The sequence below is a fragment of the Equus przewalskii genome, chromosome 29 (assembly GCF_037783145.1).
Source record: "Equus przewalskii isolate Varuska chromosome 29, EquPr2, whole genome shotgun sequence".
In the NCBI taxonomy this organism is placed as follows: domain Eukaryota; kingdom Metazoa; phylum Chordata; class Mammalia; order Perissodactyla; family Equidae; genus Equus; species Equus przewalskii.
The window spans coordinates 19163681-19187044 of NC_091859.1; the positions used below are offsets into that span (position 1 = coordinate 19163681).

The 23364-nt window shown below is 43.4% G+C and overlaps 1 long non-coding RNA gene across 3 annotated transcripts in view; it reads right to left on the reverse strand.

The window, feature by feature from the left end:
* Nucleotides 1–220: 220 nt before the first annotated feature.
* The window catches only part of LOC139080224 (uncharacterized), a 39273-nt gene continuing 16129 nt past the window's right edge, over nucleotides 221–23364 (reverse strand). The window contains exons 2-6 of one of the 3 annotated variants that reach the window (XR_011534548.1): nucleotides 8250–8373; nucleotides 7497–8028; nucleotides 6586–6677; nucleotides 4131–4203; nucleotides 221–3606 (exon numbers count right to left, since the gene is read on the reverse strand). This is a non-coding gene — a long non-coding RNA (uncharacterized lncRNA). Of the gene's footprint in view, nucleotides 3607–4130; nucleotides 4204–6585; nucleotides 6855–7496; nucleotides 8029–8249; nucleotides 8374–23364 lie in introns of those variants that run through there. The other 2 variants (XR_011534547.1, XR_011534546.1) reach the window with 2 other exon arrangements.

Here is a 23364-nt window from a genome sequence, read left to right on the forward strand (position 1 = left end):
GGAGACACATTGGTGGTGGAAAACCAGAGCAGGGAACACAGAAAACCTCCACCCTGGGTTCTGGGCAGGGTTACAGAGCTGGTGGCTGTCTGTTGGAACCAGGGCTGGATTTTCCTCCATTCTAGGCCAGTGGTTTTTAACCTTTGTTGGATCTCGACCCCTTTGATAATCTGATGAAAGATATGAGTCCTTGTCCCAGAAAAATGTATATACGCACACATTCAGACCAATGATTCCATTTAATTTCAAGGGATTTTTTGATGCCCTAAGGCCCAACTTCAGACCCATTGGGGGAATCTGCGGACCACAAGGCAAGAATTGTTGTTTAAACTGTTAGTTCATATAGTACGGCTACAGTATCACATTCGTCTCTGATACTCAACATGTGGTATAGGGCTTGGCACATTGGGCATTACACACATCTTGGGTGAATGACTAAATGAGTGAATAAGTAAACAAATAAAAGAAATACAACTTGAAGTTCATATCAAATTGACAGCACATTGGGAACATCTTCTTCCTCTCTCTTAGGAAATATTTTGTTAATATATGAGTAGTATGGCTGGAAGGAATATCTGTTACTTGTATATAGCCAGATGATGTTTAATATATCCATCAACATACTTGATGGCTCCAATGTCACCTTCCACATCCAGAACCAGAAGGGCATTGTGCCTACCCGTATATAAATGAGAATTTGGAATGTCATAGCCCAAAAAGGCAGCCCTGCTTTTCCAGTAGATATAAAAATGAAAATCTATTATGTTTTCTCCTTGAAATATATGTTTAATGATTATTTAGAGTTTAAGCAACTTTTACCTAATATACAACTTCAAAAATAATGATGATTGACACTTTTATTTCTTTTCTGATTTGGGGAGAAAAGTCTAGTTATTTACAACAATCCAGGATTCAATTTTAGGGTGAACATTAATTGGCTTCTTCATTCAGAAAGAGAGAGACAGAGAGGGAACACCCTACTTTTCCTCAGTTGCTCTGGCCTGGTTAATTTGGGCAATTACCCATCTAAGAACTGACCAGAGTGTAAGCTCTGTGAGGACAAGATTATGTCACAAAGCTTTGTACCTGTCCCTCTTGCCCACTGCCAGTCTAAGTGTGTTACAAACAGGGAGATTTTAATTAAATTTATAGAAGACCGTAAAGTGAGTAGGACAGACCTGCTTTTTGCTTGGGGAGGAAAAACAAAAGAGGAGAATTGTAGTAGAATGTACTGATGCAAAATTTTAAGAAAGTATCTAGGGGTCCAGCCTGATGATGTAGTGGTTAAGTTTGTACTCTCCGCCCTACTGGCCCGGGGTTCATGGTTCTGGATCCCGGGCATGGACCTAGCACCACTCGTCGAGCCATGCTGTGGCAGCATCCCATATACAAAATAGAGGAAGACTGGCAAAGATGTTAGCTCAGGGACAATCTTCCTCACCAAAAACAAAGTATTGAAGTCATCATTCCAAACTGATTACATTTAAAGGTAAGAGTCTATCTAGGGGCTTATTTTTTATTTATTTATTTATTTTTTTTTGAGGAAGATGAGCCCTGCTGCCAATCCTCCTCTTTTTGCTGAGGAAGACTGGCCCTGAGCAAACATCCATGTCCATCTTCCTCTACTTTATATGTGGGACGCCTGCCACAGCATGGCTTGCCAAGCAGTGCCGTGTCCCCACCCGGGATCTGAACTGGTGAACCCTGGGGCCATCAAAGTGGAATGTGCAAACTTAACTGCTGCGCCATCAACCGGCCCCATAATATTTTTAAATTTCTTAATTCTTGATCATAAAACTCCTATGTAAAAGGCTGTGCTTCAATTTAAGTCATCAGTAATTAGAATTGCAGGGTATGGCATGTAATTGCATGCTTTCATGTAAAGAGTTTTTCCCCATTTTGGATCGACTGCCTGGTAGTGTAAGAAGAATGAAGTTTCCTTGCATTCACGATGCACAACTTATGGGAACCCATCTGTCTCAGGGCTTCCTCTCAGATACCAGAGGCACAAAATGTTGTATTTTTTTTCCATCCAAGGAGCACAAAAATTCTCCCATTAATATACTTAAAGCCCATTAATGGGAAATTTACACTTGGCATGCAACGTAGCTAACTCCAAAGACTTAGTTTTTGCTAGCTCTTGAGTCACTCAGCTTACCTAGGCGTGCCATTGTTTCTTGTAAGGTGGTGGTGAAAATAAAGTTACTGTATTCAACACGTGTGTGGGGTGGGGAGGAGTGAAGAAACCAATATTTCCTGAATATCTCTTACATGACAGGAACTTTGCCCAGATTACCTCATCCTAAGGAATTCTTTTCACCCATCTTACAAACCAGGAAATTGAGCTACCGCGATGTTCAGGGACTTGCCGAAGGCCACACAACCAGGAAACAACAGAGTCGGGGTGTGAATCCAGGATACTCTGCCCTCAGAGTTTAAGTCCTAGCTTCTTGCTGCCTCTCCAGCAGGAAGCTGTGACAGGGGATGGTTGTCTGAATCTCCTCCATTATTGCCAATCACGCATTAAAGACCAGGTCACTTGATAGGGTTAAAAGACGAAGACTCCACTCGCTGCTCTTCAAGTTTGGAGCAATCGCTGGAGTCAAGTATGATCCAAATGATGTCGTTAGGTTCCACCCTCCTCCACTGGAGGTCAGGATCAGGAAGTGTGGTAACTCTCTCCAGCCTAAGAAAAAACCAATAGATCAGAGCAAGGAACTGCTCTGAGCCAGCAGTGGGAGGCCAAGTGAAGGAATAGAAAGACGTAACATGAACCCAGAACTTGGCTCTCTGGTTTAGATAGATGCCTCATCGTGTAACTTCAGCCATGGCACACCGCAACAAGCAATGAGAGCTGGATTAGGAGTGAAGGCTCAGATGCTATTTCTGCCTCCAACAAGACCTTGTGGGATGACCTTGAGCCAAATCCTTGACCTCAGTGTTCTCATCGTTGGAGTGGGGATAATAGTGTCTGTCAAGCATCCACCATTTCAAGTTGGTTTTTAAAGTAGAGCTGACACAGCCTTGGGGCAGGCTCTAGCATAAAGGGTAGCCATTCCCATACACACAGCAGAATTTGGTAGGGAAGACCAGACCGTCAGGTTCTATCCAGCTCCAGGACCTTTCTCTGACCATGGAAAGACAATTTGTACCTCTAGATCCCAAATCTTTAAACATCTCTGCTGTACCCAAATGTGCAAGACCCATCCTATGAGGTCATGTCCCCAACAATCCCTCATTCTTCCATTAATGTTCTTTGGTAGTTCCAGATATTGCAGCACCGCTGCTGTCCAGGATCACGACTTAAGAAGTTGAAAGGCTCCAGGAAGATGTGGTATCTTGTCTCCACATCAAATAAACAGCCTATGGCATTGCCTTCTGACAGGTGACAACAGACACTCATGGGCAGAAGGGGAAGTGCTGCGTTTACATGACACTTAATATCTTGGAAGGCGTTAGACATATGGGGGTGCCCATATCCAAGTAACCCAACTCCATGGACTTGGACCAGTGGTAAACTCAAGATGATCTCCACCATTTGCGTGGCTGTCACCACCTCCCCAGCCTGCAGGAAATGGCCAATGACTCCAGAGGATGACTTGAGCCCTTCAAATAGAAAATGGTGATGTGTTACATGTTATCCAGCCAGTAGAAGAGAAAGGAGGACTTTAAGAAAAAGTGTCTAATGTTGGAAGGAAAAACAAGGCAGCTTTTGAAGCTATTTTCATGGTCTTCAGACTACAGAGATAAATTACCAGAGCTGAGGGTTACAGAGAGCAGGACAGGCAGTTCACTAAGCTGTGCGTTTCTGTGATTCTAGAAGCCGCTGGGGCCCACACTCCATGAGGCACTTGATTGTCTGAATTAACCCTCATGACAATCTATCACCCTCTGGCATGAACCAATTGTTAACATCTCTTGGCCTGGTCCTCTTCTAATGCCAGGGTAAGAATTATCAACACATATGTCAAAATCCCCAGGGATTATGTCAAGGAATGGAATAGAGGAAGACAGTGAGCCAGGTTGAGGGGGTAGATAACACTGATACAGGAGGAGGAGGAGAGCTGTGTAAATAAGTGGGAGAATATCTGGGGAACAAAGGAAAGGCAAAGCAGTTTCAAGGTACTAACCTCAGAACAAGTGTCTCTCTTCCCGGGAATATTATTGCTTTGTGCCGGCTTAGGAAGCTAGACGACCTCCCATCTGCTTCAGAAAATAGACAGGATAACAGGAAACAGTTTCAGATTCCACAGTGATTATAGCTACTTAAGTTTGACTTACCAAATACTGTCTCAAACAGATGGTATGTAACATTTGATTAAGGGCTTATCCTGCAAGCCCAACAGGGAACATTTCTTTCCCTCTTAATATAGAAAAGACACAGAAGAAAGGAAATAAACTGACATACTTGCTCATACTCCATGTATATCAGTTTTTCCCAATGTTTGTGCCTTTCCTTAAATGGATCTATGCTTCTTATGCAACTCAAGACCAAACTACAGAATATTGACACCATAGAATCTTGGTGAAGAAGGATATTGAAGATCATCTTGTCTAAGCCCCTTGTTTTACATAAGGAAATGGAGACAGAGAAAGGTTAGCTGTTTTACCCAAGGTCACACTGTGGCAAATCAGAGAGCAGGTCTTCTAACTCCAGGTCTGGCAGTCACACAGCCTTTATATGTGCCTAATGTTCAATGTGGGGAAAACATACAAATCTGTCGGCACTATTATTACTAAATTAGCACCAATCTGTGACGAGCAATTATCAGAACTTGAAGCTGATGGGTAATGCCGTTCAAGTCCAGTTAATGAGCCAAAAGCTTGGTTCTTCAAAACACTTAACATTAATCAGCATTTGGCTTCGTTTTGTGACAAGTGTTTTCAAAACATCACAGACAATTACAATATTCTTAGTTTTTCCTAGTGTAAATACAAAATGAAAGAAAGTCAGAATTTCATAAATGACAGGTTCCAGAATGGAAATAATGAGTCCCAAAGATAGGGTACAACGTGTTCATCTTTCTAGCAGCCAAATGTAATTTGGGAACTAACGAGGTCACTGAGAGATTACAGAGTGTGAGCCTTCTGCTTGGTGAGGATGAAAAGGCCTCCTTTTACAAGAGCCAAGCAGAGCTAGCAAGCAGGATCAGCCACGTGACACGGTTACGAAGGAATTACCCCAGGCTTCACGCCCCACCGCCCACTCCCACACACCCCACCCAACCCCATGGTCCCCGGCAGTGCCACAGAGGAGAGGGCTCCCCAGCATCCAGGGAGGGAGAAGCAGCATACTGGGAGGAGGTGGGAACTCAACACATGGTAGCCTGGTGCTGGGAAAGTAGCAGAGGACAGGAGACCAGTAAAAAAAAAATAGTAGTTGGTAGTAGGATGATGCCTTAGCTCCAAGTTCCAGGGTTCCGAAAACAGCTTTTGTGAAATTTTGCTCTCCAGCTTTCCTGGGGCAGTTCACCTATGACCTATCTATCTGTCTGTCTATCTATCTGTTTAAAGTCACAAGCTAAAACCCAACTTTGGTGAATGTTAGGCTTTCTGAAAGACAGAAGATTGCTTTATTCACTAGGCTTAAGACACCATTACTCATCAGCTGGTCTTATATTAATAAAGAAAATGTTAATTAATTAACCAACTATTGTTGATCACCCCATTAATAGCTAACATTTACTGAGAAGTCACTGTGTGACAGAGACAATGCTAAATGCTTTCCCTGCATTATTTCATTTACTCATCACTATGACCCTTTAAGATGATACTAACAATCATAACTACATTCAGGAATTTATTCAATGTATGTATTAAGCACCTGCTTATGTGATGCACTGTTCCAGGCATTCAGGATACAGCAGTAATGAAACAGGCAAAGTCCCTCCTCTCAGGAAACTTATATCAGTTAGCTAGTGCTGTATAACAAACATCCCAAAAAAACTTACTGGCTTAAAGAAATTAGCATTTATTTTTACTCCTAAGTGTACAGGTTTCCTGAGGGGGTTTTCTGATCTTAGCTGGACGCATTCACGTCTCTGTAGACAACTGGCAGATTGGTTGGTCTAAGAGGGCCTCCACTGGGGAGATTCCTGTCTACTCCACAAGGTCTCTTATCCTCCAGCAGCTCTCCTGGGCTTGTTCTTATGGCAAATGCAGAGGTCCCGAGAGAAAGTGGAAATGTGCTAGGCCTCTTGAGGCCTAGACTGACAATTAGCACACTATCACTTCTGCCACATTCTGTTGGCCAAAGAATGTCATAAGGCCAGCCCAGATTCAAGGGTGGGGAAATGGAGTCCACTTTACGATGGGAAGAGCTGCAAAGTCCCATTGGAAAGCACATGGATACAGGGGGGTCATTAACGCATCCATCTACCACGTTTGCAGTGATGACTAAAATGATGCTAAGGGATTCATGAAAATGTTTCATTTGAGTCTCTCAATACCCTGTCAGGCAAGTTCTACTATCCATCTTTATTCCCCAGGTGAGGAAAGTGAGGCCTAGAGAGGTTAAAAAATTTGCCAAAGATCTACAGATACTCTGTTATGGAGTCAGGGTTCAAACCCAAGACTATACAGTACCTGAGCATGGAACCACTGTGTTCTTCTCTCCAGCCCGGGCACCGAGAGAGACAGAGAGAGAGGAAGTATAAAACATGACCACTATTACAGTCCTATTGGGAATACATAACATAAACTCATGAAGAATCAGTAACAATACATGTCAGTAAGCTATACTTGATAATAGCCCAGCAGAGAGTGAGGATAAAGGTGACCAAGACAAGAGACAGAAGCTGCCATGAATAGGTGGACACTAAACTGAGCGTGAAGGGCATGGACAGTGAACAGCAAAAGGAGAGAATTTTCTGATAATAGCATCCCCCTAACCTCTATGTGAAGAGCTGTCTGCAACTTCCTTGCTTATAGAATAAACTTCAATTTATCTAGAATAGTACTCAGTATTTCTAACATATGGCTTTATAGGTTAGCATCTTATTCAGCTGCAAGTTATAGAAAATCTGACTAACAGTGATTTTTACTTAAATAGGGATTTTTTTTTTCATGCATAAGGCATGTGGGGAAAACAGTCTAGGGCTTCACAGCAGCCAGATGATGTCATCTGAGAAAGCAAGATCTTTCTCTCTTTCTCCTCTGTCATCCTACAAACATATCCTTATTTTGGGGAGGTCTCATGTTGCCAAGATGGCTGCTTTACCCACAAGTAAGCATGTGTGTTCCTAACTAGGAAGAAGAAGGGAGAGGGAGGAAGCCCAAGGTGGGCATGCCAGCACAGCCTATTCACTTTTCAAACACTTTCCCATGACTTTCACTGGGTTGCCCTCTCTTTACTCTCTCTGGCCAGAAATTGGTCATGCATAGTTGCAAGAGGAGCTGGGGAACCAGGTATTTCAGTTTTCTAGCTCCATTATATGGGAAAGCAAGACAGAATGGAGCTGTAACTGGCTTTTGTATGCCTCATCCACAGTGCCGACCTCAACCATGTTTCCCCGGTGCTTTGACCCAATGCACCAGCAAACTGAAGTCGTCATTCCAAGAGCACTTCAGTCAGTTGCTCTCCTGGGTCTCTTTTCTCATGATGCACTTCTCCCGTCACGGACTGTGGCTGTTCTACCACGACTCTTCCCTGATCCCCAATAGCAGACATGAAGCTGTCTCTACCAGGCTCCCTTAGTCCTTTCTCTGCTGCCGCTGATGTGGCACTCAGCACTTTCTGCCTTGGATTGTTCCTCTGGTAGGATCCAAGCTCTTCAAGTCAGGGATCACATCTTGATTTTTGTTGTACCTTCAGAAGCTCACGCAGCTTCTGGCACACGCAGACATTATGAAGGAAAGGGATTTTGCTCCATGACTCAGTGTACATGGAGGATGAGGGAAAGAAGGGCAGCCCAAATAATGTGGAGATTGTCAAGGGCAGATGACTGGCACAATGGTAGTGCCATCAACAGTACCAGGAGACTGATGAGTTCTGTTTCGGACTTGTTGAGTGTGAGCTGATCATTGAACCTGGAAATAGAAATTAAAAACAGGTATCTGGTTTCAGGAGAAAGGTCAGGATTTGAGTTGTAGGTTTGAAACTTACTGGCAAAAAGGAAGAGTCAAAGTGGAAAGGACTGAGGATTTTATCCACAGTCGGAGAGGATCACGGGGAAAGAGGGAGCAGGGAGCTCATAAGCACAGGCAGATGTCAAAAGCAGGGCTGGGCAGTGACACAGATCTGATCTCACCGAGATTTTGCCAGACAGCGGCACTGGCCGTAGGCTCGCCCAGGTGGTCAGTGTGTTCTCATGAAGAGCAATGGAGGTCAGACTTGAGCAAGTATTTTCAGTCCAAACATAAATTTCAGGCTCGCTGTGGATGGAGGCAACGGATACGTATTGCTACGAACCAGTAAGTAAGCAAACATATTAGTCTGATTTCCTTACGTGGCAAGTGACAGAACCCCAAGTGAAATTGGCTTGAAACTGGCTTAAGTAAAAGAGAACTTATTGGCTCACAAAAGAGCAGGGATGGCTGTGACTGGATTTAGTGCCCAAGAAATGTCCTTAGGACCCTATCTCTCATCCCTCTTCATTTCTGATTCTCTCTTAATATTGGGCTCATTCTCTCTTACTGCAGATGGCTTTCCCCATGCATCCAGGAAGGGTGACACAAAGCAACTCCAGTCTACATCGTCTTTACAGCTTGTGATCCCAAGATTGAGAGAGAGCTCTGCTCCCCCCAACTACTCACTGAAATATCAAATCTCAAGGAAGAATCTGATTGGCCTTTCTAGGTTTCCCGCCCATCCTCAAACCAAGGAAATGGAGCACTCTGATTGACTGGGCTCAGGTCACACGCTCACTACTCTCGGAAGTTGGGGGTTCCCCACTAAAAAGTAGTTCCGTTGGCAGCAGAAGGAGAAGAGGTGCTAGACAGACAAGAACAACAGAAGTCTCTTATAAGGGCTGTTGCAAACAGGCTTTCTCCATTTGGGCCCTGCTTGCTTGTTGGTGGATTCAGACACTCGGAGATTATTGGTAATTCAACAGTGAAGACCTGCCTGACTCGCTGCCCCTGCCACCCACCTGCCTGTTTAGCTAGTAAACAGCCTCTTCACCTCCCTCTGAGCTGCCAGACATGTCCTAGGAAGAGGAACTAAATGCAGCCTTCGGCTAGTTACTCTCAAGGCTCGTTCTTTCCAGTAACTGGATTCAGCCCTCATTACCTTATAATTACATCCATTCTGGATTCTATTTGGCTCCTCCCTGTGCCTTCCTGAGCTACATCTTGGATTCCTACTCTGTATGCTCTTTCCTCTTTACCTGGAATGTTACTATTTCCTCTCTTGGTATAATCCCTGTACCAAATTCCCATGACTCGATGTCCACTCTTTCATTGAATAGCTACCAGTAGTAGACTATCTCCAGCCGGATACTGAACTCTGACCCCCTGCCAAGCCTTCTTCCTATTGCCTCCTGGTTGGACCACCCCTGTGCTGTCTCTGGAGGCTGGTTCAGACTCAGTCCCACCCCCCCACTGGCCAATCCCTAATGTTGACAGCTACTAACGTCCCTAAAATAACTTCCTCACTCTCTAAATATACAGGGTAATCAGGCCACATGGAACGGCATTCTTGGAAGCACCCAAACTCTGTTTATTGCTTTATAAACATTTGATCTTCCCTGTGGAACCATGCAGAAGCGGGAAGAATGTCCGACTCCCCGACTACATTGCACTTTCCCATAAAGGCCTTTAAAGAGCTTGTACTGCTGGGTATCAAGGTACTGAATCCCTCATAAACCAGATCCCACCCTTTCTGCCCAGGCCCGTTTTTCCATAGAGTTCAGACCTTGTCATGGGGTAGCTACCAACTGGCTCCCTCCATCTCTCTCATATCTCTCTTTAGGGTCTTATACATAAAAATCCCTTTCCCCGAACTCTCATACACTGCTGGTGGGAATGCAAACTGGTGCAGCCACTATGGACAACAGTATGGAGGTTCCTCAAAAAACTAAAAATAGAAATACCATATGACCCAGCTATCCCACTAGTGGGTAATTATCCAAAGAACTTGAAATCAACAACTCAAAGAGATTTATGCACCCCTGTGTTCATTGCAGCATTATTCACAATAGCCAAGATATGGAAGCAATCCAGTGCCCACTGGCTGATGAATGGATAAAGAAGATGTGGTGTATATATACAATGGAATACTACTCAGGCATAAAAAAGACAAAATTGTCCCATTTGCAACAGCATGGGTGGACCTTGAGGATATGACGTTAAGCAAAATAAGCCAGACAGAGAAAGACAAAAACCATATGCTTTCATTTGTATGTGGAAGAAAAACAAACACATGGACAAAAGAACAGATTAGTGGTTACCAGAGGGAAAGAGGATGGGGCCAGAAGGGGTAAAGGGGCACATATAAATGGAGATCGACAAATAGTAATGTACAAATGAAATTTTACAATGTTATAAACCATTATGAGCTCAATAAAATAATTTTTTTAAACAAGAAAGAAAGCCTCACTTCCTCTTCAAAAAAAAATCCCTTTCCCCTTCCTAAAGGAAAAGAACAAAGAACTCTCTCTCAGGTCAGCTCCATGAATTTGCCAAACATGCCTGGACATAAACTCCAACAGAAGAATAGGCCTGGGTTCAGGCTGAAACCTCTGCTACAAGAAGAGGCATGTTATTAGAAAACTGTTTCCTGCTCTGGGTCTGCAGTACCAAAACATTCTCAGCATGCGTACTGGATACCTGTCACGCACCACTTCACTTCCTCTCAGCCTCGTCTCCCACTGCAGCCGCTGCTGTGCCATTGAGTTCCCTGTCGTCTTGGTCCAGCGTCCATGGGTGTAATCCGATAGTGTCTTACCTGCGCCCTCATCACACACCTCTTGCATCCTGTCCCAGGTCTTCTCTTATGCGGTACACCTAGGGGAACCTGCTTGGCATTAACACATTACAACCCAGAAGTAAGAGGGTGATTAATACCGTGGGACCACCCTTGACTAATAGATAACAAAAGCCAATGAATATACTCTTCCCTCTTTTGTCTTCCAGGCAGGCATTTTTGAGACACAATTCACAAGGCTCCTGAGACGGGTCCAGTGAGATAGAGCAGAAGTTGTCTGCAGCAGGGACACAAGTTAAAAGACTACATCACGGCTTCCTGGTAACTATCTAGGACAAAGAGTAAAGCTTTGTTATCAAAGACCTACTTTCAAATTCTGTCTAACTGTATGACCACAGACAAATTACTTAGCCGCTCTGCAACCTACTTTATTCATCTTTAAAAGGAGGATAGGGGCTGGCCTGGTGACGCAGCGGTTAAGTGTGCACCTTCTGCTTTGGCGGCCCGGGGTTTGCCGGTTTGGATCCCAGGTGCAGACATGGCACCACTTGGCAAGCCATGCTATGGTAGGCATCCCACATATAAAGTAGAGGAAGATGGGCACGATGTTAGCTCAGGGCCAGTCTTCCTCAGCAAAAAGAGGAGGATTGGCAGCAGATGTTAGCTCAGGGCTAATCTTACTTAAAAAAAAAAAAAAAAGGAGAAAAGGAGGATAACATGACTGACCCCACTGTGTTTGTCTAATTATTAAACCAGATAGTAGGTGTGAGGTTTCAAATAGGACACCTGACACAAAGAAGCACTCAGTCAATATTCATTCCCTTCTTCTCCTTATTCCCACCCCTTGCTCCTCATGACTGCCTTTTTTTTTAATTACAGAGTTGTAGAGTAGAATGAAAACAGACATCATAAAAGGATAGTTGTATGTATGGAAAAAAAACCCCATACTTCAAGTGTGTATACTTAACAGCACATAGATGGATACATATGTAAAATTCCATTAGTCTGAACACTTAAAATTTGTGTTCTTTGTGAAAGCTGCATTGTAATTTTTTTTTGTTTTTTAAAAGCACCAGAAAATTCGTGGATGTACTAAATACTCTAAAAGGAAGAGATGTGTCATTGTTCTAGAACATACGTTTAAAATAGAGACACAGTGAGTTGAACAAATAGATTCTTCTGTCAGAGGAGGAACTCTTTCCTTTAACAAGTTTTAAATAAAAATGACCTCATTGATATATAAATATATATATTTAAATGTATATGTATTATATGTAAATATAACACATAATAATATATAATATAATATATAATGTAATAGAGCCATGGTGCAACAGGCTGGGAGGGTACCAGGCATGGCAGGAGCTGAGGGCGTAGAGGAAGTCCATCCAGGGCCAGGATTTGAGGTCACTGAGCTATACAGTCAGGAAGCCCACAGGGCCCTCAAAGACCCACAGTGCCCCGCCAGCCTTTGGGCGCCTGCCATGCAGGGGCACCAACATGCCAGCAGTGTTAGCCCCAGACACACACCAATAGGAGAACCACAGACACGGACGGGCAGTTAAGAGATGCTGGGTCCTTCCCCTCTCCCTCCTCCCTGCCCCCTGGAGGAGCCAGAGCCTAGAAAAGGATGCAGGGAGGAGAGAAGCTGTGAACCAGACTAAGAGTCAAACTATACGGATCTTTAACAACTTTAAAAACTACAAACTTTTTAAAAAACTTTAAAAACTACAAATTTCTACAATTTGCCCTAGATATTGTTGAGGGATAGAAAAAGGGAGTAGACGTAGCACTGTTGAGAGTATTGATTGAAAAAAAAGGAGACTCCATTACACGTTTGTGCCCCTATATGTTGAGATCCCTCAATGAACCACTTACATCAGACACATAGAAATAGACACAGGCACAGATACACAGAGATACGTACAGATACATACGTACATACAAAGAATACAATACATCAAGAGTCAAATAATTTTTGAGTAGGATAAAAATAGCTACATTCACTGGGGGATTTCGACTATGTCCTGCATTGATCCAGGTGCCTTACTCATCAATCTGTTTCATTCTCCTAACAAATATCACATTATCTCCATTTCTCAGATAAGGAAAGTGAGACTTTAAGAGCTTTAAGGAACTACCCTGCGATCACAATCTGTAAGCAGCTAGTAAGTTGCTGTCTGTCTCTTAACCTCTTCTTATTGCTTACCTTAAACCTGGAGTCATTAAATCAACCTAGTCTTACTTTCTACCATCTCATTTTATAGATATTTAAACTTAATCCCAGAGAAAGTAAAAAACTTGACCAAAGTTGTTATTGTTTAGCAGCAGAGAAGAGATTTCTAACATTAAAAATTCTTCTAATTTTTACTACAGGGCTTATACTAAGGCTACAAAAAGAAAAGAAAAAAAAACTACAAATATGCCCATTAAAGTGTTAAAGGCACTTTTGTTTTGAATGGCAATTGTCATTTCTTAAGAGGTCACAGGACAGGGAAGGTGGCTGGCTCTGGCTGGCTCTTGTTGAGAGTAGGGAATGGAGGGACCTTGTAAAATTCTAACCTAGTCATGAAGTTCAAAGGCATTCCTATCCTCTCTGCTGTCAGTGCCATGATGCTGGGTGCATTCCCAGCACCTGCCACAGTGCCTGGCACATAGTGGTACTCAATAAATGTTTGCTGAGTGGATATTCAATACGAGTGTAATTAGTGTACCCTGGACAAAAGAAATAAGCTCTTTCTGCTTTAACATTGTGAAGATAACACTAATAAACAGATTCACTGTTTTTTCCCCCAACTCATATCTGTCCAATTTTTATTTGCATCCATAATAGATGCATACGAATGGGCTCATCCGTCATCTCTTCTGAGTCAAGTCGCCATGACATCATGACCTGTCACCAGATACCAAGACCACATCCTCTAGGTCAGTCTCTCTCCATCTGTGTATTAATTGCATTCCTTGTTCCTTTGTGTGAGATATATACATATTTTTTGTAACAATACTCATATTTCAGGAGTTCACTCCCAGACTTTCATTACCCCCAGTGATGGACGAAGGGCAAGACTCTGCTTGCCCCTTTCTTGCTGATGGACGTTGCTGAAAGGCCTTCACGGAAACTTACCAGATGAAACGGCAGTTTCCTTCCCCTCCCTTCTATTAAATTCTAACTCACCTCCCCTCACCCACATGGCAAGTCAAGCTGTCTGCCCCGGGCAGTCTCTGCCAGCCAGGCCAGGCCTGATCTTGTTCTCCGAATGTCTGAAGCGGGGAGGCCTAAAAGGAAATACTGCTCTCATTCCAAAGTTGCTTCGTCTTCATGGGGAAACATTTTTTTCAGAGAAAGGTAAATGCAGCCAATCTGAGAAATCTTAGTTGATTATTTACTATTACTTAACCTTCAAAAGATTCCACTGCAAAAGGAAGGGCTGGTATTTCTACAGTTCACAGCCCAGAGAAATTCTCTTTCTCTGCAGAACCAGCCGAGGTCAGCCAGTTAGGTTAAGCTTATATATTCATAGGTTGTAATTAGTCTTTGGGTGGTGAACATGATGTAATCCACACAGAATTCGAAATATATTACAATGCACACCTGAAAGTTATATAATGTTATAATCCAATGTTACTGCAATAAAAAATAAATAAATAAAATAAAAGCTTATATTCAAAGAGGCCAATTCTATTACCCCCTCCATTTCCCAGAATGCCTCACAGTGGACATTCAAAACGGCTCACAAGGCCGAAGGCATTAGCTTTTCACGTCATTCCTGAATTATTGATGGGCTTTGCAAGTTAGCTTTACCTGTGCACATGACTATCCTTAGCCAGTCTTTACAGCACAAAAGGGAAGCTGTCAATATAGGGCTAATGAAGACTTGCACACTATAAAAGAAAACTTTCTCAAAGTGGAACATCAGAATTCACAGGTGGTTTCTGCTGTTTTGAAATATGGTTCTGCAGCTTCAGAACATCATTTCGTGGCACTTAAGTTTTCAGGCCAAATCTCTGTGCAGAGATGAGAACTGTTCTGCTTTAAAACTATTATTATTATTAATTACCTGAAGCAATTAATCAAATACCTAAAACGCTTTTTGCAAAATAGTCAGGCAATAACATTGTGTAGAAACTCATGCTAAGGGCTGTCATTTCCCAGAGTATAGGGAATCTCACCCATCTCTCCTGGGTTGCTTAAAAAATATAGTAAGTAAAAGTAGAGTGGTTTATGTTACATCAGAGGCAGAGGCGAGGATGACACGTGGTAAACAGACTTAACACCAAAAATAACAGTGCACTTTCTATTATGGCTCTATCAGTTAGAAGAGCAATGGGGTGCAGGTAACAGAGGTACTATTAGTGGCTAAAGGAAATCAGTGGTTTATTCTCAACATAAAGCAAGTCGGAAGGTATGCAGTCATTAGGGGCCCAAGTCTTCTGTCTCTTCTGCCATCCTTAACCTCATGACCCAAGCTGGTTGCTGAAATTCTAGCCCTTCCATCCATGTCCCAGGAAAGAAAAGAGGGAAAAGGGCAAAAAGAGTGTCCTTCCTTGCTTCCCAGAAGCCTCACTCATAGAGTTGCCAGATTCAGCAAATAAAAATACTAATGTATTACATGGGACATACTTATATTAAAAATGATTCGTTTATCTGAAATTCAAATTTAACTAGGTAACCCATATGTTATCTGCAACACTGCCCCCCAACAACATCTCCTTAGATCTCATTAGCCACCCCTACTGCAAGGCAGGCTGGGGGTGTAGTCTTTAGCTAGGCACATGGCCACGTAGGAGTTCTTTTCACTAAGAAAGAAATGGAGAGTGGACATTGGGTAAGGGGCCAACAGTCTTGCGGGAGTGAGGGTGAGTGTGGGAAAAGGAGAAGGCCTCACGTACGCCCCACCCACTCCGTGAAGCACTTCTTGACTGCGTCAGCCCCTCACGGTCCCTCTGGCCTCTGAAAGCCTACGGCCCTTTTTGTCTTGGTTCTAGATACAAAGTAAAGATACTGATTTTTAATAAACGTACAAAAATTGATATATTCAGAGACTATCATCGTCTTCAAAGAGGTCAGACACTCACAGTACCGCCACCTTTCAAAATAGCTTTGGAATTTAGATCCTGATGAAGCAGAAGGCTTTCCTTACAAGGGGTCCAGGAAGCAGCAGTTGCAGGCAAGACCAGCGACGTCTTGGAAATTTGTTGTCTCTGAGTGGAAACGCTCAACAAATTCCATTCTACATCAAACTTACGCCATTCCTTCCCAGAGCTTCCTCCCACCATTGTAAGAACACAAGATTATCTTCTGGAATGTCAACAGCTCCAGCCAGTGGGGACAGAACGGATGAAACAGCTGGTTCAGGAAACTGGCTTTGGAAAGCTCAGGGGCCTCTCATAACTCAATTATCTGTGGCCTGATCAACCTCATTAAAGCCTGGTTTACACTGTGTTGCATTCTAAAATAAAGATAGAGAACAATGGGGGGAAACAGACTCAAATTAAAATTCTCTCCATGTTTCCCTTGAAAAACTTTAATTTAGGGCATCCCTTTTACCTGACAGTGACTGCTCATGGCTCCTACCACTTACATGTGAATGACATTTATGACATCCAACCTGTCCATGGGTACCTTCCTTGGGTTAACGGTGGGGTCAGCAAGCTTTCAAAAGTTAGGATGAAATTATTTTTCTAAGATTGAATCCTAGTAACTGCATTTCTACGGTTCAGCGCCTTTCCTGGATGGTTGCTGCGTGAATATCTCCGTGCAGGTGCTGACGACAGTAAACACATTACACGTACTCAGCCCGGGGTTTAAGCACCGTCCCTTCTGGGTTTGTCATATGTTCTCTCGCTATTTATACTGCTTTGGGTCAGCTACTTGATACTTAATAAAATTTGCCTCCAAGCTGTTCTGCAGGGAAAATGACCTACCCGGGGAGAATGCTGTTCCAACTTTATAACCTCTGATGATTGCCCAATAGTCCTCTGAAAAGGTTGCAGGGCTGGAGTGAGTGGAAGTCCGTGCCGCTTGCTGGCATTTAAGGGCACCGAGTATTTTAGTGTAAATAGAATTATAGCCCTGCTGTTGGGGGCCTTTCCAGCCAACCTCTCCCACGTGGGAGCAGCTGTAGGTGGCATGAGCGATGTGGAAATTCGGCCTCTGCTCAAGGTTAGAACATGCAGACTTCATCAGCGATGATTTTACCCACGTTCCGGAAAGCAAGAAGAGAATGCAAGAGAGGAAAGGATGGATCTATGGGATGGAAATAATGAGCCATTTATAACCCAAAATGAGACTGCCAGGAAAAACAAGCACAAAAAAAGTACATTTTATCAGAGGTCCACGCTGCCCAAGGCGAATGGGGTACAAGGTACTGGGTGTTCAGCTTCCCCGGCCAAGAGCTACAGTAAGTCCGGCCCCCCGCCTCCCCCGGCGGCCGCTTCTCTCCTGTCAGCCGGATCAAGCAGCCTTAACCACCTGGTGGAGAAGAGCTTTAGTGTTTTCTAAGTGTGTGCTGGGCGGATGTTTCACATTTTTGATAAAGATGTGGAGTCATGTTGCAACACTGAACAAGTGCTTCTGCGTAAGAGTTGCGCAATTCCGAGAGGCACGCGGCTCTGCGCATCGGTAAGGACCGCTGACACACAGCTTATGTAACGCACGAACAGCCCCTCCAGGGTGCTGCTCCCCGGAGCCTTGGGAAGAATTGTCAGGCTCTGCACTCGGCCCTAGTTTGCGGCTGTTCTTTACCCCAAGGGTGCGAGGAATAGCTCAGCTGTCAGCACCTGATGGTGAGGCGGAGAAAACCGCCAGGGGCTGATCCCCCTCTGGCCCCAGCACAAAGGAGGCTGGCTCTGGTCCCCAGATGGCCTTGGCCTACCCTGAGGCACCCTATGGGGGGAGAATGAGGACTTTTAATCTAAGGAAGTCTAGGCCAGAAGACTGAAGTGGGGCTGCTACCATAGGTGACAAAAATGAAACAGATTTCCCCAAAGCAAGTCGTCCTAGTTACATCAGGAACGCTGTGACTGGTTTGCTCCCAGGTCCTGTGCCTGTTGATCGGAAGTCTGGCCCTGTGCTGTCCTCCTCCAGCCCACCTGGAGCAAAGTTATAAAGTAGGTCGAGTGTTCGCTTGACGCCCTCTCACCTCCAAGCACTGTACTTGTGTCTGCCTCCGTGCTTGGCTCCCACTTCCATCCAGGTTTCCATTCACTCCACAAAGCTTTTGGGCAGCTGCTCTGTGCCAGGGGCTGTGCCAAGCACTGGGCACCAGGCAGGGCTTTCACAACACCTGGTGGCCCCCTGTGGCACACTGGGCCAGTCCCACATGGGCCTCCTCTGCCATGTCTCAGCCCCACCGTATCCCAAAATTATCCCTCTCTCCATTCACCTCCCATGACTCCCTCTCCTTCCTTTGGGGGTGGGACTATTTCTTTACAGTTCTTATCGTAGTAATCTAAGAAATTATTCTTATAAAAAGATTGCTTTTGGTAATCGTTGATTCCTCTCAGGAGTTTCTGCACATTAAAAAGTGCTATTTGGGGGCTGGTGGTGGAGTAGTGGTTACCTTTGTGAGCTCCCCTTTGGTGGCAGGGGTTCGCAGGTTTGGATCCCAGGGCCGACATAACACACTGCTCATCAAGACAGACCACATACAAATAGAGGAAGATTGCCACAGATGTTAGCTCAGGGCCAATCTTCCTCACCAGAAAAAAGAAAAGAAAGTGATGTTTTAAAGAAACAATGTCTTCCATAAAATGAACAAGGGACTAATTGTGGAATTTGAAACAGGAGGGCACAGAGGAGTAACAAATTGTTTGAGCAGATTCTTTCGAATTTCACCAGGAAGACAGTTTGTCTCTTTCACCTCTTCACTTATTATGAGTGTGTGTGCTGGTTAAGGGAACAGATTCTGGAGCTAGACTGTTTGGGTTCAAATCCCAGCTCTGTAAATTATAGTCTTAGGAAGTTATTCGATCTTCGTTCCTTAATTTCCTCCTGAAAAGAGGGATGGTAGAAATAGCTAAGCACATCTCACAGGGTGGTTTGGGGATTAACATAAATTAGCATGTATGAAATCTTTGTAATACAAGCATGCATAGTAAGTGCTCTACAAATATTAACTTGAGTTTTTCTTGAGACCAACTCCGTGCTTTCTACTTTGCAGTCAGATTCTCCTGTGAGTTGTTGAACTCCAAAGAGAAGACTTGTTATCCAGTTTCCTCATCTGCAAAATAGGAACTGGTGATTGAAGGAGGATATGGGGGCAGAGGACCAGTCAGGCGGCCAGGTTCTGGTCTATGTTCTCTGCTGGCTTCCTGACCTCAAACAACTCACTTAACCTCTCTGCATCCCAGAGATTGGCCTTGTTCTGCGTTTCCCAAACTCAGGCCACTCAGATAACACTTGCAGAATCATTGCCACATCCCTGAACCACATCCCTATTTCTGGCTACTTACTTGATATTTTCCTTTAGATAATCTTTAAATCAACTCACTTTTACAGGCAGCCTCCCGGTAAGAAGGAATATCCATATACACAAGGGTTTGATATGGTAGCTCTAGATTTTTCTAACGCATGTGAAAATAAATACCTGATGAAAATTTCAGATGTTTGCTTAACACTCAGTTCATCTTGCATGTCACCAATGATGAGCACATTTCAGGAAACTCTGTGTTAAATGTTCAGTGTGGATCCAGCAGCCAGCCCTGATGGTCTAGTGGTTAAGATTCCATGCTCTCATCACCATGGCCAGGGTTCGTTTCCTGGTCAGGGAACCACAACATTGGTCTGTCAGTTGTCATACTGTGGCAGCTGCGTGTTGCTGTGATGCTGAAAGCTATGTCACTGGGATTTCAAATACCAGCAGGGTCACCCATGGTGGACAGGTTTCAGTGGAGCTTCTAGACCAAGAAAGACTAGGAAGAAGGACCTGGCCACCCACTTCCAAAAGAACTGGCCTTGAAAATACTATGAACAGCAGTGGAGCATTGTCTGATACAGCGCGGGAAGGTGAGAGGATGGCACAAAAAGACCAGGCAGGGTTCCGCTCTGCTGTACACAGGGGCGCTAGGAGTCGAAATTGACCTGATGGCACTAACAACAACAAATGGACCCAGCAGTTTAGTGTTGCATAATTTTCGTGTGGTTTCTTAACTTTGGATGCGTTTCTTTATATCATTTGCCTCCTTGAGGGCACACACTATGGCTTACACCTCTTTAGGTACCCAGTACCTAGAAGAAGGTTTGGTAAATATTAAATTTTAAATTATAAATACATGCATACATACATGCAAATGTATCTGTCACCTACCAACCACCAGGTTGATACCAAAAAGGCTCGTTTCTTTCTCTTCACATTGATATCACCATGTTCCCGTGGTGGTTGTTCACTGAATGAAGTGAAGCCTGTGGAGTCCCAGGCTGTGAGTGGCGCTCGGGAGACCTTAACATCCCTGACTGCTGTCCCTCTTCCTGTGGCCTTTGTTAGCCAGTAGCCATTTGTCCGTGTGAAAAGGGGCCGGCTTCCTAAGGAGCTTATAACCCTGGCTATTGTTGGGCCAGAATAATTGTTGTCCTCAACATGAGGCTTAAAAGAGTTCATTCTCAGTAGAAGCGTCTAATCCTAGAAAGATCTTACCTTTCTAAATGCTATTATTGAAGAAGTCTCGAGAAATTGTCTGGTGATTTCCTGAGAGCCCATCAGCAAAACTTTAACGTGAACCCACAGTATCATGTCAGAGTTCTAGGTTCATAGCTTGAGCAATTTCTCAATCAACTGACATTTATTAATCATCTTCTTGAGTCTTTTTCTGTGTCAATAACCTTGAGAGATACAAATCTGAATAAAACTATCAGACTAGTAGATTGGGAGCGGCTTGAAAGCAAGAAATATGTCTTATTCATCTTAGCATCTCCTGGGGCACAGCACACACATGTGGTAGCTGTGCATTAAATATTTGTTCTGTAAATGAACAACCGAATGAACAAAGACACCAGTTTAACACTTAAAGTGCTTACAGCTGTTTGCGAAGAAAGACGGCATAGACAAATGAAGGGTTAATTAAAAATAAACCTAACTTTACAAGAGATAACACAGGCTATTACAGGTTAAATGAAGGGCATACCGTCATATACGCTCCCCCAAAACACTGAGTGCTGATTCAAAGGCAGGTCTCACAAAAGAATGTGTGCTGGCTACGCTGCTGCGCTTATCATCTTCCCCACATGAGCGCAACTCCAGAGGGAAGTTGCATGTGACTGGTTTCTCAAGGCCACCAAGTTTATCAGCTCCTGGGAGCGAGCAGGATAGTATTTAATGTAAATAAATCAGGGGGTATTTATCTTCCCAAGCATTCTTCAGTCATCCACAGGCAAAGCGAGAAAATGATGACTCCTTCAGAGCTACGGAATTAGAATATACTAGAGGTAAGTTAGAAGACTTTGACTAATGATGCTGCAGGCTCTAGGTCAGGGTGACCCTTCTACATGAAAGGGCTTTGCCATGACTTCCCGGGGAGAGGCACCGGCTTTCTGTACAGCTCTCGAGGACTCCAAACTGTCAGCTTAAAAATAGCAGCCCGAATCAATGCTCATTATTATTCATTAGTTACTGAAATACTCTTCCCAAATATACACTTAACTGAAGGATGCCTTTTTCTGTAGGTTTTTAAACCATTTTTAGTTCATATATTTCATTCTTTTTCATTGGGCACTGATACCACCACCAGCCAAACCTTAATTAATTGGGAAGAAGGACATTTCCATTAGAATTCTTTTTGAAAAATGATCTCGGTACTTGACCAAAAAAAATTTCAGACAGTGCAAAATAGTTGGAGTGCAAAGTAAATTTCTATCGACTTCTGGAACCCAGTCTCCCAGTCTTTTCCACAGAGGCACCTTCTATTGTATTTCTGGGGTATCTTTCCAGAAATATTCTATGTACACACAAGGTTATATGCACCCCCTTTTTCTTATACCTACTCCTCTGCTCCATAGCTAAACTTAACAGGATATTGTGGAGTTTATCACAAACCCATAGTTAGATTTACCTCTTTCAGTTTGACAGCTGCGTTGTATTCCATTGTATGAATGTCCCCAAATTTTACCCAGCCCCCTACTAATAGACAAACAAGTGGTCTCTAATCTTTTGCTTCCACAAACATTTTTTTGCACATATGGGTGAACAGAACTAGAAATCGATGCCTGAGTGGAATTGCAGAGTCAAAGGATATGTGAATTTTAATTGTGATCAACATTGTTAAATGGAGACACTTAACTTTTGATGAGAATTGCCAAAAGTCAAGTATTTGTTTATGCCAGAAACGAGTGAAGACAGAATTTTATTTTAAACTTGAACACCTCAGGCAAGGAGCACATTTATTTATGAAACTCATTTGCCAATGTCTTACTCACCTACGCACACACACATGCACAGAGACATTGTTATGAATCCATTCAAAATATACTGTGACAACTTACTAAATCAGGAACTTGCCAGCAAATTGCGTGAGTGTTGCAATGGGTTAGCTCACTGACACCAACCGTTCTCCACTTTGCCCTTGCTGTGTTTACTATTACTTTTGTGGCTTTGGTCATTTAGCAACACTACCTTATTTTTCTTTTATAATCAAAGGTCAGTTTATGACCCTGCCCCCTCCTCTCCTCCTCCAAAACACAGGCACAGCATTCCTTCCTACCGTGGTTCCCTCACAAAAGTCACCATGTCAGGTTAAAATGTTAAATCAGGCAGATTCTGGATGCATCCGTGAAAAGGACTCTGTCACAACGGAACTTTGATTTATTTGATTTTCTGTAACCTGTGCGGGTGAGTTCATGAACGACAGTCGTGTACTCTGTTCAGCTGCCACCTCCTTCTCTGGCTTTTTATATTTAAAACGAGGTGAAGAGACCCAGAACATTCTCCAGTGTCTCTGGTGTTTACCCAACACACTCTGTGCTACAATCCTCGGTTGGCTTCCTTTCTTATTTGCTCTTGTAACATGAGAAGCCATGCGGAGGTTTTCTGTTTGTTTTGTAACCAGCTGTAACCATTTTCTTTTCTCTGCCTCTGACCACAAACACATAACCTTCCTGGTAACCATTGAAAATCTACTTCTGACCAGGTTGAAAGTGAATAAAGTCATTTTGGTTCGATTGGTGACAACCAATTCAATAAATGTTCTGCTTACATTTTGAATGGGTTATAAATTTAAGAAAATAGCTTGAGCCCTACTTTAAATATTTTGGGGCTCCATGGATCCATGAAATAATTTCTGTAATATAAGTAACCACAAAGATTCATTTTTACATTTACCTCAGGATCACTTTCAAAGAGCCAGAGATTGTGGATGAAAAAAAACTAGGTTTAGACTCTGCAAGGAAGCAATTTCAATGTCCTCATGCTGGGAGTGGTTTAAGCTCCTTTGCTCAGATAGCCCTGCTCTCTCAAAAAGCAATGGAAAAAACAGATATTCTGTATAAAAATAAAAGTAAAAATAAGAAA